This window comes from Sorex araneus, chromosome 3, assembly GCF_027595985.1.
Source record: "Sorex araneus isolate mSorAra2 chromosome 3, mSorAra2.pri, whole genome shotgun sequence".
In the NCBI taxonomy this organism is placed as follows: domain Eukaryota; kingdom Metazoa; phylum Chordata; class Mammalia; order Eulipotyphla; family Soricidae; genus Sorex; species Sorex araneus.
Window position 1 is genome coordinate 207,136,790 of NC_073304.1, and position 16,035 is coordinate 207,152,824.

Here is a 16,035-nt window from a genome sequence, read left to right on the forward strand (position 1 = left end):
AAGGGGTCCAAGAGGGAAGAGAGGGAACACAGGTGCGGAGGGGTCGGGAGGGGAGAGAACACAGGTGAGTAGGGGGCCAGAGGGGAGGGGAGAGAACACAGGTGATAGGGGTCTGAGAGGGGAGTGGAGAGAACACAGGTGAGAGGGGTGCAAGAGGGGAGAGGACAAGGTGAGTAGGGGTCCAGGAGGGGAGGAACGCAGCTGAGGGGGGGGGTCCAGGAAGACAGGAGGGAACACAGGCTGGGGGGTCCGGGAGGGGAGGGAACCCAGGCTGCAGAAATGCCGAAACACTCCTTTCCAGTCACCTACAGCGGGACACTGAGATCAGAGAAACGCTCAGTCTCAAGAGCCTCGTGGGGCTTTTAGTTTCTTTGGGAGGGAAAAAAAAAAAAAACCACCAAAGGAGTGACCTCTTCTCTAGTGGGCCTTGTTACTGCCACCAACTGACAATTTCAGTCCAAGAGTCAGTGTCCTGGCTGGCGTTGGAGACCAACGGCCAGTTTCCCTGGGTGAGAACACGCCAATGTCCCGGGGTGAGAGATGGAAGGGCGCCAGCACTCCCGGAGGCGCCTAGGGGGAGCGGGGAGCACGTTCACCCCGACTTGGCACCACAACCCAGACCCCTTCTTGGAACTGCTCCGCAGAGGAAAAGCCGTGCATCTGCTGGGGTGGCAGGAGGGACAGGGCCTGGCTGGCCCTGCCGGCTCCCTGCCAGCCCTGTTCTCTCCGACAACTCGCCTCCCCGGGACCTGGGTCTGCACCCCGCCACCTGCTTAGCTACTGGAGGACAAGCACCACCAAGAGAGGAGAAAGCTGGGAAAAGAGGGAGCACTGGTACAGAGCAACAGAAACGGGGAGAAAGGAATTCCCAGGACGGGGAAACAGAGCTACAGCACGTCAGCGACACAGAGGAGACCGGTGAGGGCGGGGAGGGGGAAATGTGAAAGACTAGAAACTTTGTAGCCAAAAGCAACATTTAGTCTAGAATTAAAACTCTGCCTCCTATATACTGAGAGGATGAGGGAAGAGACCAAGTAGCAAGGAAGTAGCCCTCATCCTCCGGAGTAGAAAAGCATCAGATTGTGCATTTGTGCGCCTGTGTGAACACCATGGGGCTGAACAATAGGTCCCACACATGCAAATGTCCTCACAGTGCCTTTACTGTACCTTGACTTGGAGAGATAGTACAGCAGGTAATGCACTTGCCCTGAATGTGGTGGCCCCAGGTTCAATCCTTGGCACCACATATGGCCCCCTGAGTCTCGCCAGGAATGATCCCTGAGCACGAGGTGTGGTCCAATCAGGCCCCTGCTCCCAAACGTACTGAGCCATTCCCTTGCAGATACCTTACAGAACAGGTATTTCAAAAAGGAAAAAAAGAAGGAAACAATGAAGCCCGTATCCAATCTAGGATTGAACTGAATGAGCTCAAACAGGTGGGGAAGCCCTAGGGACAGACAGCTGTTCTTTCCAACCCCAAGCAGTCAGAAGTCAACTCTTCCCCTAAACGATGCTTTGATAAAAAGCCAACTCCTCCCTAAGATGCACAAGTATTAATCTGTGCCTACTGTCCTGTGGCTATTTCTCGCCAACGAGCAGGGCATGCGTCAGTGTCAGCTTAGCTACATATACCTAACTGCAATTATTTTCCTAGTGGATTGACAACATTGCTTCAGACAACCCCAACCATCCTGATGACACAGTAATGATCCAAAAGCAACATGCATGTCCAGTAAGACACTCCCGGTGTCTTACTTCTGAGTCGGCAGGCCTTCCACCAGGGGGCGCTGGAGAGCGGGCCAGCATAGGTCACAGGACCCCCAAAGCTTTTCTTTTTTGAGGCAGTGACTGACATACCTAGGACTAGTAAGACTTCAAGCATACAATGTTGCTCTACCACACCCACCACTAGTGCCCCTCTCCCCACCCCAACCTCTCACAGTCTCTAGGGCCGTCTCTCACATCTCCCTTCACCCCTCCTCACCCCTTTGCAAACTCATTTAGTTCTGTGGGTCACTAGGGGTCAGTTATCATGAACTGTTTTATATTCTTTACTACGTTCTCCACTTAATAAAGATGTCGACAGCCCTCTGGGAGGCGGGTTCTGCAGGAGAGGCTAGGGAAAGAGCCCCTGGGAGCAGAGGAAGAGGTGCAAGGTGTCACATTTCAAAGATTAGCCGATGCCTAGGCGGAACAGGTCCCCCAGGCACTTACAGGTAATGAATGAACTGCACTGCCAGTCCCCACGGGAGTCTTTGGGTTTGCATCTGCGTGGGTTCTCTTGGGGTTCCCTGGCTCCCTGGGTATCCTGTCTGTCTCAGCCTGACTGACAGTGAAGGTTCCCCTGTCCAGGCCGTGCCCCAGCTGATAGGAAAGCCGCTAGAAGCCTGGACTGGGATATGCAGACTCAAGAACGAAGGGCAGGACGACCGGATATGATCATTTAGTTATCATAAGGCCCTAATTTAGACATGTATTCTACATGCTGCAGGCGCTCAGCTTGGTTCTATCGATTAGCCAGTGGTGAAACAGGCTTCATCCTCTGTAGTTTCGCTTACAGCTCTCGAGAGCCCAGTGCTGTGATGTGAGAAAGGTGCTAATTGGGAGAGAAGAGGAACTGTCCGCAGACATCTCGTTGACTTGCAGATGAGAAATCTAGGCTGAAAAAGACTGGCTAGAGTGTCTTCAAAAGGGGCCAGAGCGACAGGACAGCAGGTAAGGCGCCTGCCTTGGACGCGGTCAACCTCAGTGCGACTCTAGTGCTCCATATGGTTCCTGGAGCCCCACTCGTGTGGCCCCCAAAAACAACAAATGACCAAGGTGGGGGCTGGAGAGAGAGCTCAGCCTTGCACACTGCCAAACTGGGGTTCTAACACTAGCACCCTGTGTGGTCCCCTGAGCCCCCGGCAGGAATAAGGCCCTGGGCACAGCAGAGTGTGGCACAAACAGATTATAGGGGGCAGGAAGTCACAGGGATGGGAGCAAACCGGCTTTCCCGGCATCTGGCAAAAATGCTCACAGAGGAAGGTAGGGACCCAAACCCTACCGAGATGGAAAACAAGAGACTGGAAGCTTCTTAACGAACAGATAGAGGCTGGTTCAGAAATCCAGTTCAGAAACACAGCAGAACCAGCACCTGCAGGAGTGGGCAGGAGTTGGCAAGGACCTCCCGTGTGTCCTCAGCCCTAGGGCAACACGGCAGAGCACAGCAAAGAAGCCCTGGGGACAGAGCACACAGACATACACACACACACACACACACACACACACAGACAGACATACACACACACACACACACACACACACACACACACACACACACACACACACACACACACACACACACACACACACACAGCCCATATAAGTCCTGGCCATTTGTTTGATTCAGATTTTGTGAGAGCAACCTCACTCCCCAGCCAACATAAACCGTAGGCAACAGCGGGCCTTATATGGTTTGAAGCTTGCTTAATCAGAAACAGAGAGATGGGCTGGAGTTGGCAGCTCCTGGGGGGAGGGAAGGAGGAGCAAACCAGAGAGGAAGAAGAGGGAAAGGGAGGGAAGAGAAGGGAGAGCCAAGCCAACAGCAGCGAGGAACAGGATCTTGTTTGAAGTCACCTTTTCTACCTCTTCCCGCCCCGGTGGCTGCCCCACAAGACCAAACCAGCGCTCGTGGCCTTGTCTTTCATTCTGACTCAGGTCAGGGCCACCGGTGATCAGGCTGATCAGGCTGCCGCAGACCAGGATAAAGAGTTTCTATGTTGGGAGTAGCCTGTCTTTAGGCCGGGGACTTCCTGTAAGAAACGGGGGCAGGAGGTTTTCTGAGGCAACAAAGGGTCTCCGTTCCCCAGGCCAGTGGCCCTGAACCCACTGGGCTGCCAGGGTTCCATGCCCACCTGGCCCGGAGCTAGAGCTGGGCCCCCGCCAGAGGTCCAGAATAGCAACAGTAGCCCCAGAGACCATTTACACAGTCAGCTGCCCTCGCCCCACACACACACCCCGTGACCACTTCTAGGGTGGCTTCTCCTCCCTCCCCCATTAGGATGCAGCAGCAGCCCCAGGGCCTGCCCTGGACACTGAAGCCACATGCACTTGGCCCTACGCTAAAGGATGCCCCTTGCCAAAGCTAGAGTCACCAGCAGACGCTGGCCGGGCGGGCCTCACCACCGTCAAAGGACAGAGCAAGGAGACTGCTCTCGGCGTGGCCTCTCACTGGAGACAGAGCTCAGAGAAATGGGCCGAAGCACAGGGCATGTCTCAGGCTCCTTTCTCTTTGCAGGGACACTTGGGAAAAGCTTGAGGAAGGACAGGAGGGACCAGAAGCAGATCCAGCAAAGACAGCCTTCAGCTCCCCCAGCCCAAGGGGAGATGGGGGGGAGGGGCATGCATGCCCTGTAGGGCTGGCAGCAGAGCCAGACCGGACCAAGCTCCTCCCAGGTGAAGCCTACTGAGGGCCAAGGGATGGTCTCGTGACCCCCACATGAGGTCTGACAGGCCACGTTATTATTAGCAAGTAAATGAGTGACTTGAGCCTTGTCTTTCCAAAGAGGCAACTGAGGAACTAAACATAGTCTTCCAGCAGGTTTGCAGGCCCCGAGGCACAGCTACCTGAGCTAGAGGCTTTCTTATTCAGAGACCGTATTTGTGCAGCTCAAGGGCGCTGGATGGTTGCATAACTAAGGATAAAACAGAGCTTTGGGAAAAAAAGGGCATTTAAAGAGCAAGAGCCTAAACTTCAGTTTCCTGTGAAACAGATAGGAGAAACCTCCTTCAAGGGCTGTGATGAAACCAAAATGACTCAAAGAGTCGGTCTGACTCAGTTTGTGGGATACATTATTTTAATCTTTTAAAAGCCCAATTTAGTTTTCCACATGCGGGTGACAGTGCCAGGAACCCACCTGAGCACCGAACCGGAGGTGCTGACGGCGCCTTCAGCACGGGTCTTGGTGTAAAGCCAGTGCAGCCCCCCTCAGGCTCTGCGCTCTGCCCCCACACCCAAGGCTTTGTTTCCTCAAGTGCAACTAAAGACACCAGCCATAGCAAAGCTTTAGAAGAGAATAAAAAGGGTGCGGAGAGACAGCTCAAGGGGCCAGAGAGCAAGCTCTGCCTTGGGAACCCCGGGTTCATCCCCCCCCCCCACCTAGTTCCTCTCTCCCCCACCTCGGCCAGGTATGGCCTCCAAAACAAAATAAAAGGGTATTTTTTAAATTTTATTATTTTTTATTAGTGAATTACCGTGAGGGTATAGTTACAGATTTACACATTTTCGTGCTTGTGTTTCTATTATACAATGTCCGAGAACCATCCTTCCACCAGTGCCCATTCTCCACCACCAATGAACCCAGTATCCCTCCCACCCCCCAATCCCGTCCCCCCCCACCCCACCCCACCCAGCCTCTGTGGCAGAGCATTCAAAAGGGTATTTTTTTTTAATTTTATTGAATCACCATGTGGAGGGTTACATAGTTCTCAGGATTATGTCGGTTATACAATTCTCAAACACCCTTCCCTTCACCAGTGCCCATCTTCCATCACCAACCCCCCCAGTATACCTGCCGCCTCCTCCCACCTCCCCAGTCCCCACCCTTGTACATGATAAGTTTCACTTCGTTTATGCCTTATCTCGATTACATTCCATGTTTCAACACACAACTCACTACCATTGCTGGGGTTTCCCCCAAAAAAGAAAAGCAGTCCTACTGCCAAGGAGGCATTTGATAGTTCTCCACTGCTAAGAATATAGAGATATTAAGTCCCGCTGTTTGTTACATAACTTTTCTTTTTCCCCCTTGCCCCGAGCCACCGAGTTCACGCCTGTTTAGTAATCGCCACGCTGCCTGACAAGGGAAAAAAAACCGAAAAGGATGGTTATTTCCCGTCATCAGCAGGCGTGGGGCTCTGGCTTAGTTGATAGACTAGCAGAGTGTCTGCAAGCAGTTTCTGGAACCGAAGGTCTTGCGCTGGTATCGGCTCCGGCTCGAGATTCCACCAGCGTCCCACTGTTCCATGTACATAGAAAGGGTATTTTTTTAATGTAGCAGTACTGCTATTTATTCAGCCACGGATTAAGCTGATTGAATTGGGCATGAACTCCACATTACTTTTTTAAAAAAAAATATTTTAATTAAATGTCCGTGAGATAGACCATGGCGAAGCTATTCATAATTGGGTTTCAGTTCTACAATGATCCAGCACCCATCGCTCCACCAGTGTACGTCTCCCACCACCAACGTCCCTTTTCCTGCCCACCATTCCCCGACACCCCACCCCCAGCCTCCCTCTATGGGAGGCACTTGCCTTCACGCTCTCTAAAAGGGACCAGGCTCCTCCCAGGAAAACCCTCCTAAGACAACACACGTAGCAGGTGCTAAATACATCTGCTTTCTGGTGTCAAGGAAAAGATCCCACACAGACCTAAGTTCAACAGAGCAGGACTCAAGCAAAGCACACCCAGGCCCAGAGGCGCACTTGGCTGTAACACCCACACACTGCAGGAGTTTCCTCCACATCTCTCGGGCAACAACTGCCCGAGGCGGCAGATACGAAGCGCCCTGCTCAGTAAGGTATGCGGCCTGCAGCGGGGACAGGTGGGTAAAGAACCAGGCTGAAGACCAAGGACAGACAGGGGCTCCCCAAGGGGTTAGCATGTGGCCCTTCTGCTGCATGCACCTGTTCCCAGAACCCTCCCTACACTTCCTCCCGAACTGCTTCCTGATTACTGCCCTCCAGAGCCGCAGATCAGAACCTGCTTCCGATGCCAAGCCCCCAAGAGAACAGACACATGAGTGATTTGTCACCAACACTACTGGGTTTGTGAACTATGGAAGACCAAGCATTTGTGCTTTGCAAAATATAGCGATTAAGTGTCTGAAACTTAGGCAAAGAGCTAGGACCAAAACACTCAAACACTAGTTTGGGGGTGTTGTTGTTTGGGGGCCACACCCAGGGAGCCCCTCCTGGCGGTGATCAGGACATCAGGAACTCCGGGAATGAAAGCAGAGCGTACACTCCGGCCACGACCCACCGCCCCAGCCCCTAAGAGTAGGGTCCACACCACCACCCTCACCCCGAAGGGCTGGACAATTGGTTCTTAGTAGGAGGCCTGCCACAGCAGTGAGATGGAGGGCCATCACGGAAATGACAGAGAAGTGATCACTCGGGGCAGGAACTAGGTGCTGAAAGGAGGAAAAGCGATGCGCATGATACCCTTTCAGAAACAATACTGCAAACCAGGGAGCGGGGAGGGCGCTTGCCTTGCGCTCCAAGCTCTCAGCAGGATTCATTCCCGGGCATATCCCACATGGTCCTGCTCTCCCCTCCCCCACGCACGGCCAGGAGTAATTTCTGAGTGCAGAGCCTGGAGTGACCCCTGAGCATCACCCAGTGTGCCCCCCAAACAAAATTAAAACGACAGTGCCTCAAAGAAAATGCTTGCCGTAGAGGCAAGCTGGACGGCGGAAGGGGCGCCACGGGCACTGGCGGAGAGACGTGGACACTGGTGAAGGGACTGGTGCTCAGACACTGGATGCCTGAAAGTCAACCAAGAGTAACTTTATAACTTAGTGAATCACAGTGATTCAATTCTTTTTAAAAGCTTTTTCCGGGGCTGGAGTGATAGCACAGTGGGTAGGGCGTTTGCCTTGCACGCAGCCGACCCAGGTTCGAATCCCAGCATCCCATATGGTCTCCTGAGCACCGCCAGGGGTGATTCCTGAGTGCATGAGCCAGGAGTGAGCCCTGTGCATCGCCGGGTGTGACCCAAAAAGCAAAATAAATAAATAAATAAATAAATAAAATAAAAATAAAAGCTTTTTCCTTTTTGGTCCACACCCTGCTGTGCTCAGGGTTTACTCCTGGCTCTGCACCTCAGGGGTCCCTCCCTCGGTGGACTCAAGGAAGGGACCATATGGGGTCCCAGGGATTGAACTTGGGTCAGCCCTGTGCAATACAAGCACCCTACCGGCTGTACTATCTCTTCAGCCCCCCGAACAGAAGTTCTGATGTTGAAGATGTTTCAAACCTACTGTTTAGTACCATAACCTAAAGCCAGGCAACAGGAAAGTACTGGGTGCTTGAACTAGGCCTAATGACACCAAGGAACTAATTTTTGAACTTGATGCTTTAAAAAGTGAAATTTGGGGGGGTTGGAGCGATAGCACAGCAGGTAGGGCGTTTGCCTTGCACGCGGCCGACCCAGGTTCAAATCCCAGCATCCCATATGGTCCCCTGAGCACCGCCAGGGGTGATTCCTGAGTGCATGAGCCAGGAGTGACCCCTGTGCATTGCTGGGTGTGACCCAAAAAGCAAAAAAAAAAAAAAAAGTGAAATTTGGGGCTGGAGCAATAGCACAGCGGGTAGGGCGTTTGCCTTGCACGCGGCCGACCCGGGTTCGATTCCCAGCATCCCATATGGTCCCCTGAGCACCGCCAGGAGTAATTCCTGAGTGCAGAGCCAGGAGGAACCCCTGTGCATCGCCGGGTGTGACCCAAAAAAGAAAAAAAAAAGTGAAATTTAAGAGTCAGTGAGATAATTCAAAAAACCAAGTGCATGGACAGACTAGCATGGTCCTCCAAAGCACTCCTGAACAGCCAGGAATGGGCCCCCTTCACCCTGCCACCCCCACCCCGCCACGACAATAAATGTTAACTTTAGCCATACATGGCTTATAATTAGCTACTCCAAGAGCCAAAAATATAGCCCAGAGGTTCCCAAACATATTTGGCCTATCACCTCCTTTTCAGAAACAAGAGTACAGTGTCCCCTTGGAAATCCCTCTCCTATAAGCAAACCAGCAGAAAGGCCTCCCCCCTGCCAAGCACACATACATATTATACTCCAGCCCCCCAAGGGTGTTCCAGCGGCACCATATCACTCACTCTGTGAAACACAGACTTTTAAGTGGGGTAAAGTTTGGGTCACACCAGTGGCGTTCAGAAGCTATTCCTGGTTCTGTGTTCAAGGATCACTTCTGGTGATGCTCAGGGAACCATCATATGCATTACTGAGATCAAACCAGGGTCAGCTGCATGCAAGGCAGGTGCCTTAACCCCGGTAGCATCTCTCCAGCCCTACACTTAAGCTTTTTCCACTTATGACCTTTTTTTTTTTTTGCCAGAAAATTGCAACATGGGTGAGTATTGCCAGACAGACCCTGCATTCATTTATATAGATGATTCTGGGGGGGTGGGGGGGTGGAGAAGGCTGTTGTATACTGAAACCTTTTACTATTGCCAAATTTTTCATGGCCTCTCTGACCCCAACACTTCTTAAAAACTAACTTCAAAGGACCAGAGCCATAGAACAACATAGAACAGCCATCAAGTAGTGGATAGGGTGTTTGCCTTGCACGCAATGATCTAGATTCAATTCCTGGCACTCCATATGGTCCCCCCCAAGCATGCCATGAGCGACCTGAGTGCAGAGACAGGAGTGTGGCCCCCCCAAAAAACTAGGCTATAGAGCACATTCTCTTAGAAGGAATTACAAGATGAGTACACTTGGGGGTGGGGGGGCATGGCTGCCAGTGTTCAGGGGCCCAGGGGCCACTCCTGGCAACACTCAGGCAATGTGCAAGAAGGTTCAGTGCTTGGAACAAAAGAGACAGTACTGCTTGGGTCTGCTGCCAGGGACCATCAGGGCCACCGGTTATGCGCAGAGACCTGCAGAGAGACACCTGGCGGTGTTGGGAACACACCCAAGATCCCGAGCGCACAAAGCAGATGCCCTTGACTCCCAGGCTAAGTCCCTCACCCCAGTAATGGTTTATGTCTTTAAGGCAAACTCCAGCCCCTCCCTCTAGAAGGGGTGCCGGCAGTTCCACCCACGGCCTCACAGCTGCGCTCTGTCAGAACCACATCCCTGGGGCCTTTGACCAACCCTCTTTCAAGAGCTCCAGAAACTGAGACCCCGAGAGCCAACACACCTGCCCATTGACCCTGACAAGAGTTCAGCTCTGAGAGCTGCCGAGTCCTCACCACAAATCCAGGGCTCGGATAGCAGAGCCCAGCAGAGAAAGGGTCCTCACTTCCAGCCTGGACCCCATGTGATTCCCAGCACAGAGGACTTCGGTGACACCTGGCTAGAGGAAGGCAGCCAGCCCATGGGACAGGCTGGGGGCCGGGCGTTTACTGCTGACCTATCAAACCAGGTCACAGAAATGCCCAAATGGCAAAGACCTGAACAGAACGCTAGCAGGAAGCAAAGTGAAGGAAGAGAACACTGAAAGTTACAACTCAATCAGAATGCTGAGGGGTAACCACTTCATGGCAATAATCTGCCGCAAAAGCAAGAGAATGATTAGGAGAAGGCCCAGATTCACAGATTTCGCCCCCGTCCTTGGTGGTGGTGATGGTGTAGGGGGAGCCTTCCAGGGCCAAACTGAGTCTCAGATCACACTTGTCCATTTCTCTAGCCCTTAAGGTGTATTTTCATTAGTCACTGAAATTACAAATGACTCAGTTTCACCATCCTGAACTGAATTTAGAGATGCAAGGATAAAAAGATTTGGGAGGTGTTTGCCTGGAACTCACCTAGCTTGGTAACTCGCCAAGGAAAAAGCATGTTGTTCATTCTAACTGGCTATTTCTCCAGCTGTGCCCTATTCCTACCATCTCAGTGACCCACGCATTCCCAGCCCAAGTTTATAATGAGGGATGGGGGAAGCCCTGGGAGCAGACTGGTGGAGCACATGCCTTATGTATGCAAGGCCCTGGCTCAATCCTCAGCACCACATGGTCAGATCTGGTCAGACACAAAACAACGCTTTTTAGCGGCTGGAGTAATAGCACAGCGGGTAGGACGTTTGCCTTGCATGTGGCCAACCCAGGTTTGCCAGCATCCCATATGGTCCCCTGTGCACCACAAGGGGTAATTCCTGAGTGCAGAGCCAGGAGTGAGCCCTGTGCATCGCTGGGTATGACCCAAAAAGAAAAAAAAAAAAAGTTTTTTAAATGTTAAAGGACCAAAAGGGCAAAACCTGTGTGAGTTTCACCAGGAAGGGGTGTGGGTGAAACAGAACATGTCCAGGGAGGCAGAGGTTAGCATTAACCGACACCTCACACAGCAGCAGCAGCTCAAACTGCATGTGATGGTTTTGGTGGGACAACAGGCCCACAAACCCCTCCACCTTGCAGAGGTCAACTCAGAATGGCACTCTCACCCCCAAAGCAATGCCTCCACAATGGCACGACAGACAAGCTGCCAAGAAACTCCACTCAGGGCCAGGGCAATAGTATCCCAGGTACGATGCTTGCCTTGCACACACAACTGACCTGTTCTGATACTCCATATGGTCGGTCCCCCAGGAGTGATCTCTGAGCACAGGGCCCGGAGTAAGCCCTGAGCGTTGCCAGGTGTGCCTCCACACTCCCCTGCCCCCTTCCCATAAAAAAAAGAAACTCACTGCAGAACCACAGGGAGAAAGGTCTGGGTAAAAGGGCTGGAAGACTTCACCAGGCACCTGAGTGTCCCCTCTGTGAACAGGACCCTGCACAATGGCCATGTTGTAGCAGGCAGAGGGCCAGCCGCCAATTGTGGGGAAACCAAGTTGCTTCTCCTCCAACCAAGTCTCCAGGTTGGAAGAGAGGAGTGCCTTTAACAGAATCCAAAAGCACAAATGATTTAAGAGAAATGTAACAAGTCTCAGAGATTTACTGGGAGAGAAGAAAAATTAAAAAGCACGTGTCATGGAGCAGGTGGCATCTCCAGTCTCCCCTGCCTCTCCATTCTTTCTCGAGGAGGAGGAAAGGGACACAGTGAAAACTCAAACAGCCTCTACCTCTGCACTATGGCGAAGATGCAGCCTAGGGTTAAGGCCCAAGAATATTTGGGTTACCAGGTGGCCGGACAAATTGCATTAAAATATTGATGCCCTGCAACCTTACACTGGAGATAGACTTTGGCATGTGAGCCAAACAGACACCGCCACTGTCACCATGCAGAGGCCACGTGTGAAGGTGCTTCCCAGAAACAGGAGGAACTGGCATACAAGCCAAAAGGATTCCAGCTAGACACAAACCCACTGGAACAGTCTTCCTGGCAAGAGGAGTCCCCAGCCAGTCGACTCCGGGCCAGATGTGTGACGAACAATCTACGTGATGAGAAACTTATTTAATCCCCCTGGGCAATAAAGCTTCGATGATTTGCCTAACTGCGGCATCAAGGACCTCTAGCTCCGTACCCATGCTTCTGAAAAACGTGCCCAAGAATTATTACCCAGAACCCACCAAACTAGTTAATAAGTGAAAGAGGAAAGGGTCAAGGCGAGTCAATGAGCTCCCAAAACACCACTTCCCTCTGGAGGGAACACGTTGCCAGCGCTCAGAAAGACTCCACTAGACCACACGTGAATCACTAACACGCCTGAACACAGAGGAAGCAGCTGCTCAGGATTTCAAAGATGCTCTGTGCCTTTAAGAGCAAAGTGGCTGGGTGGTGCCTAAGAGTTCAATCTTTGCTTTTTTTTTTCCCTAAGAGCTTTTAGGTTCTTTCTGGTTTTTTGTTTTGTTTTGTTTTTTTAATTTGGGAAGGACATACAAGATCCCAGTAAGATTACTAGTTGCCAGAAGGACACGTTTCCCAGTGCGTGAACGAGGGCTGCGATTGCGACAAGGGGGTGGGGGTGGGTGAGAAGGGGGGCAGGGTAAAGCGGACTGCACCGCGGCCCAGATTTCCCCGCCGAGTTAAATTTAAACACCAAGTAGCCGGTGCCTTGATAAGGGCAAGAGGGGCAGGGTAAGCTCTCGGATCGCTCTGCCCGCACCCTCTACCCGGCGAGCGCAGCCTCCCCCGCAGCTGGAGCCAAGTTCACCGGGTTTGCGTTAGCGGCGGGAGCGGTCCCAGAGGGTCCCGGCCGCCCCGGGTCTCTCCCCGTCTCCTAAGGGGAGAGGAGAACGCAGCAAGGCCCGGGGAATTCGGGGCCACTTCATCCCTGCACTTCATGCCCCCCCAACTCCCAGTCCCGGCCGGCTGGAGGGCGAGGGGAGGAACCGCGCCTGGGAACACAGAACTGCCAAGAGTGCTGAAAGCCCCGGCCCGGAGGGGGCCCGAGCGCCGGTTGGGGGTACTAGGAGGCCGGGGCGGAACGTGCAGGCGGGGCGCGACATGTGACCCACAGCGCCCCCCGGGAGTGAAGTCAGGACAGCCACCTTGAAGGGACTGCAGAAGCGAACAGGCTCAGACACACTAGCCTCGGAGACCCTAACTCGGGGCATAAGACCCCGCCCCTAGCCCCCACCGAAACAGGCTTCCCCTTGAAAATCAAAACTGGTCCCCGAGCCCATCTGCAACCGTCCCCTCCTCCAGCCCTTTCCTCGGGCGCCGCACGCAACGTCCCGGGACTGGGAACCCTGCTGGGGCCGAGTCACCGGCCGGGCCAAAGTGGGGGGTGTGCGGGGGACAAGACCCCAGAAGTTGGACGCGCTGCCCAAACGGCCAGATGCACGCCAAAGCCCTCGCGGGGCAGGAAACCCGGTCTCCAGCCGGGGCCCGAGGGGGGAACGTGCTCCCAGCCCTGCGCGCCTGGCACGCCCCGCCGCGACCCACGCCGGGTACACACGACCTTTGGAAAGTAAACGGGTGCGGGGCCCGGCGACCTTGGGTGCGACGCGCGCTCCGCTCGGAGCCCCGCGCGCTCCCACAAAGTTGCGCGGCGGCCGGGCCCGTCCCGAGCGCCCGCCACGCGCGTGGGCAGGGACCGCGCGGCCGCCGCGCGCCGAGCCGGGCCCCGCACCGGCGATCTGTCAGGGGGCGGCCCCCGGGCAGGCGGCCCCGGCGGCGGCCGGGGAGGACCGGGCACCGCGCGCGGGCGATGGAGCGGGGACGAGGGCCTACTTGACAGCCGCCGGCGGGCCGCGCGGCCCCTCCGCACCCGCCCGGCGCCACCTGCCCGGGGCGGCGCGCACCTGCAACCCGCTAGGCTCCCCCCCCCACCACCACACCCGCAGCCCCCCCCCCCGATCCCCTCGACGGCGTCGCCCTTCGGGGGGCCCCCGGGAGGAGGCGCCCAGGCCAGCAGTCCCCGGCAGCGCCAACTTACCGCTCCGCGGCGAGCGTCGGGATGCAGAGCCCTGGCGGCGCCGCCGCCCGCCGCCCCCCACCCCGGCCGCCCGGCCCCGCCGCGCGCCGCTCCGGTGGCTCCCCCACGTGCTCGCCCGGGCCGGTAGAACACAGAGACGTTAAATACTGAGGACGCGCGGCGACGTGCCCGCGGCGCGACGCGAGGCCCCGCCCCCCGCCCGCGTGCCCCCGCGCCGCCCCGCTCACCTGCGCGTGCGCGCCGCCCGCGCGCGCCTCTCCCCGCGGCGCCCGGAGAGGGCGCGGTCTGCAACGCTCCGCCGACTTCCCGCTGCCGCCGCCGCCGCCGCCGCCGCCGCCGCCGCCGCCGCCCGCCGCCCGCCGCCCGCCGCCCGCACCGGCCGGCCGCGCGCTCTCGCGAGAGGAGCTGGGATCTCGCCGTGCGTCGGGGAAAGGGCCTGCCTGCGGGCGTCGGGATGATGCCCCGGGAACCGGGAAGCGGGCGCGGCGCACCCTTCCCGGCCCGGTTTCTCTGCCCGCGGGCGCCGGCCCGTCTCCCAGCGTCGGGCCGTCAGCCTGCGCCGGGCCCGAGACCCCCTTGGGAGAAGGCGGGAGGAGTGGTACCCCAGCCCTGCTTCCCCGTTGTCACGCGTCCTGAAGTAGCCATAGCAATTGCGTAACGGGCGTAACTAGCATCACTCAGAGGCAACTTTCTTGCGCTTTTTCGTAACTCTGTGATGTCCGTTCTGCTCTCGGGAATGATCTGGCTAAAGAAAGTGACCAGGAAGCGCCGACTCGGCCAGGGACACACACAGGTGGACAGGGCAGGTTCCTGCTGGCCAAATCAGCTTTTAGTCCTAAGATTTAGAAGACTTTAACTTGAGTTTTAGTTTGACAAAAAAAACAGAAAAGAGATCACACCAAGAATGAACCATAAAACTCAATGGCAAAGCACATAACTCGAGTTGCCTGAGATCCGAGTTCCATAGCGTTCACTTAGAGTGTAGGAACACATAACTGCCGTGAAGAGAGACAGAGGAAAGAAGCTATGCCTTGAAGAGCTCTACGTTGTAATTTAAGCCTAACGGATGAGAAGGGGCCACCTTGCAAACGGTGTATGGGAGTATTCCCAGGGGACACAGCACAAGCAATTACAGTATGATAACAGCTCCTGGTGAACCTGGAAGATCAGTGTGAATCTTTATTTTTTTTCTTTATGAGTCACACCCGGCGATGCACAGGGGTTACTCCTGGCTTTACACTGAGGAATTACTCCTGGCGGTGCTCAGGGGACCATATGGGATGCTGGGAATCGAACCCGGGTTGGCCGAGTGCAAGGCAAATGCCCTATCTGCTGTGCTATCGCTCCAGCCCCTATTAACATAAATTTTTACATACACTAAGTCATAACAAATAGATTCTTGGAAACAGACTCTAAATGAAATGATTATAGTGAAGCCAATTTTCAATTTCAGTTCTGGCTAACAAGGTGAAGTTTCTGAGACTTGTTATAAGCTGAGTGAGGACTTAATACAAAGTATTTTTAACTACATATACACAACGTATTTTTTAAATAAAGGACCCAGAGAGAGAGTACAGGCATTAAATAGTACAGGGCATAGTACAGGTAAATACATAATTGCCTTGTATGTAGTCATTTCCTGGTACCATTTACGGTTCCCAGAGCACCTCCAGATGATGTCAAAAAGCTCTAAAACAAGGGGCTGGAGTGATAGTACAGTGGGTAGGGTGTTTGCCTTACATGCGGCTGACCCACGTTCGATTCCCAGCATCCCATATGGTCTCCTGAGCACCCACCACCCTGTGCATCACCGGGTGTGACCCCCCACAAAAAAATAGTTCTAAACAAATGAACACATATCAATCAATACACTTTATTTTAACATTTTAATTGCTTTAAAATACATTATTTACACTCCAGAGATTCCACTTTTTAATTTATTTTTATTGTTTACGTAACACAATTATAATAGTGTTAATGTTTTGACAGTATTGTAAATT

At 54.2% G+C, this 16,035-nt stretch overlaps 1 protein-coding gene across 2 annotated transcripts in view; it reads right to left on the reverse strand.

The window, feature by feature from the left end:
- Positions 1 to 14,385, reverse strand: part of AKAP1 (A-kinase anchoring protein 1) — a 37,259-nt gene extending 22,874 nt beyond the window's left edge. The window contains exon 1 of one of the 2 annotated variants that reach the window (XM_055133129.1): positions 14,263 to 14,385. The gene's annotated coding sequence lies outside the window, so the exon portion shown is untranslated. Of the gene's footprint in view, positions 1 to 14,035; positions 14,190 to 14,262 lie in introns of those variants that run through there. The other variant, XM_055133128.1, reaches the window with a different exon arrangement.
- Positions 14,386 to 16,035: the final 1,650 nt, after the last annotated feature.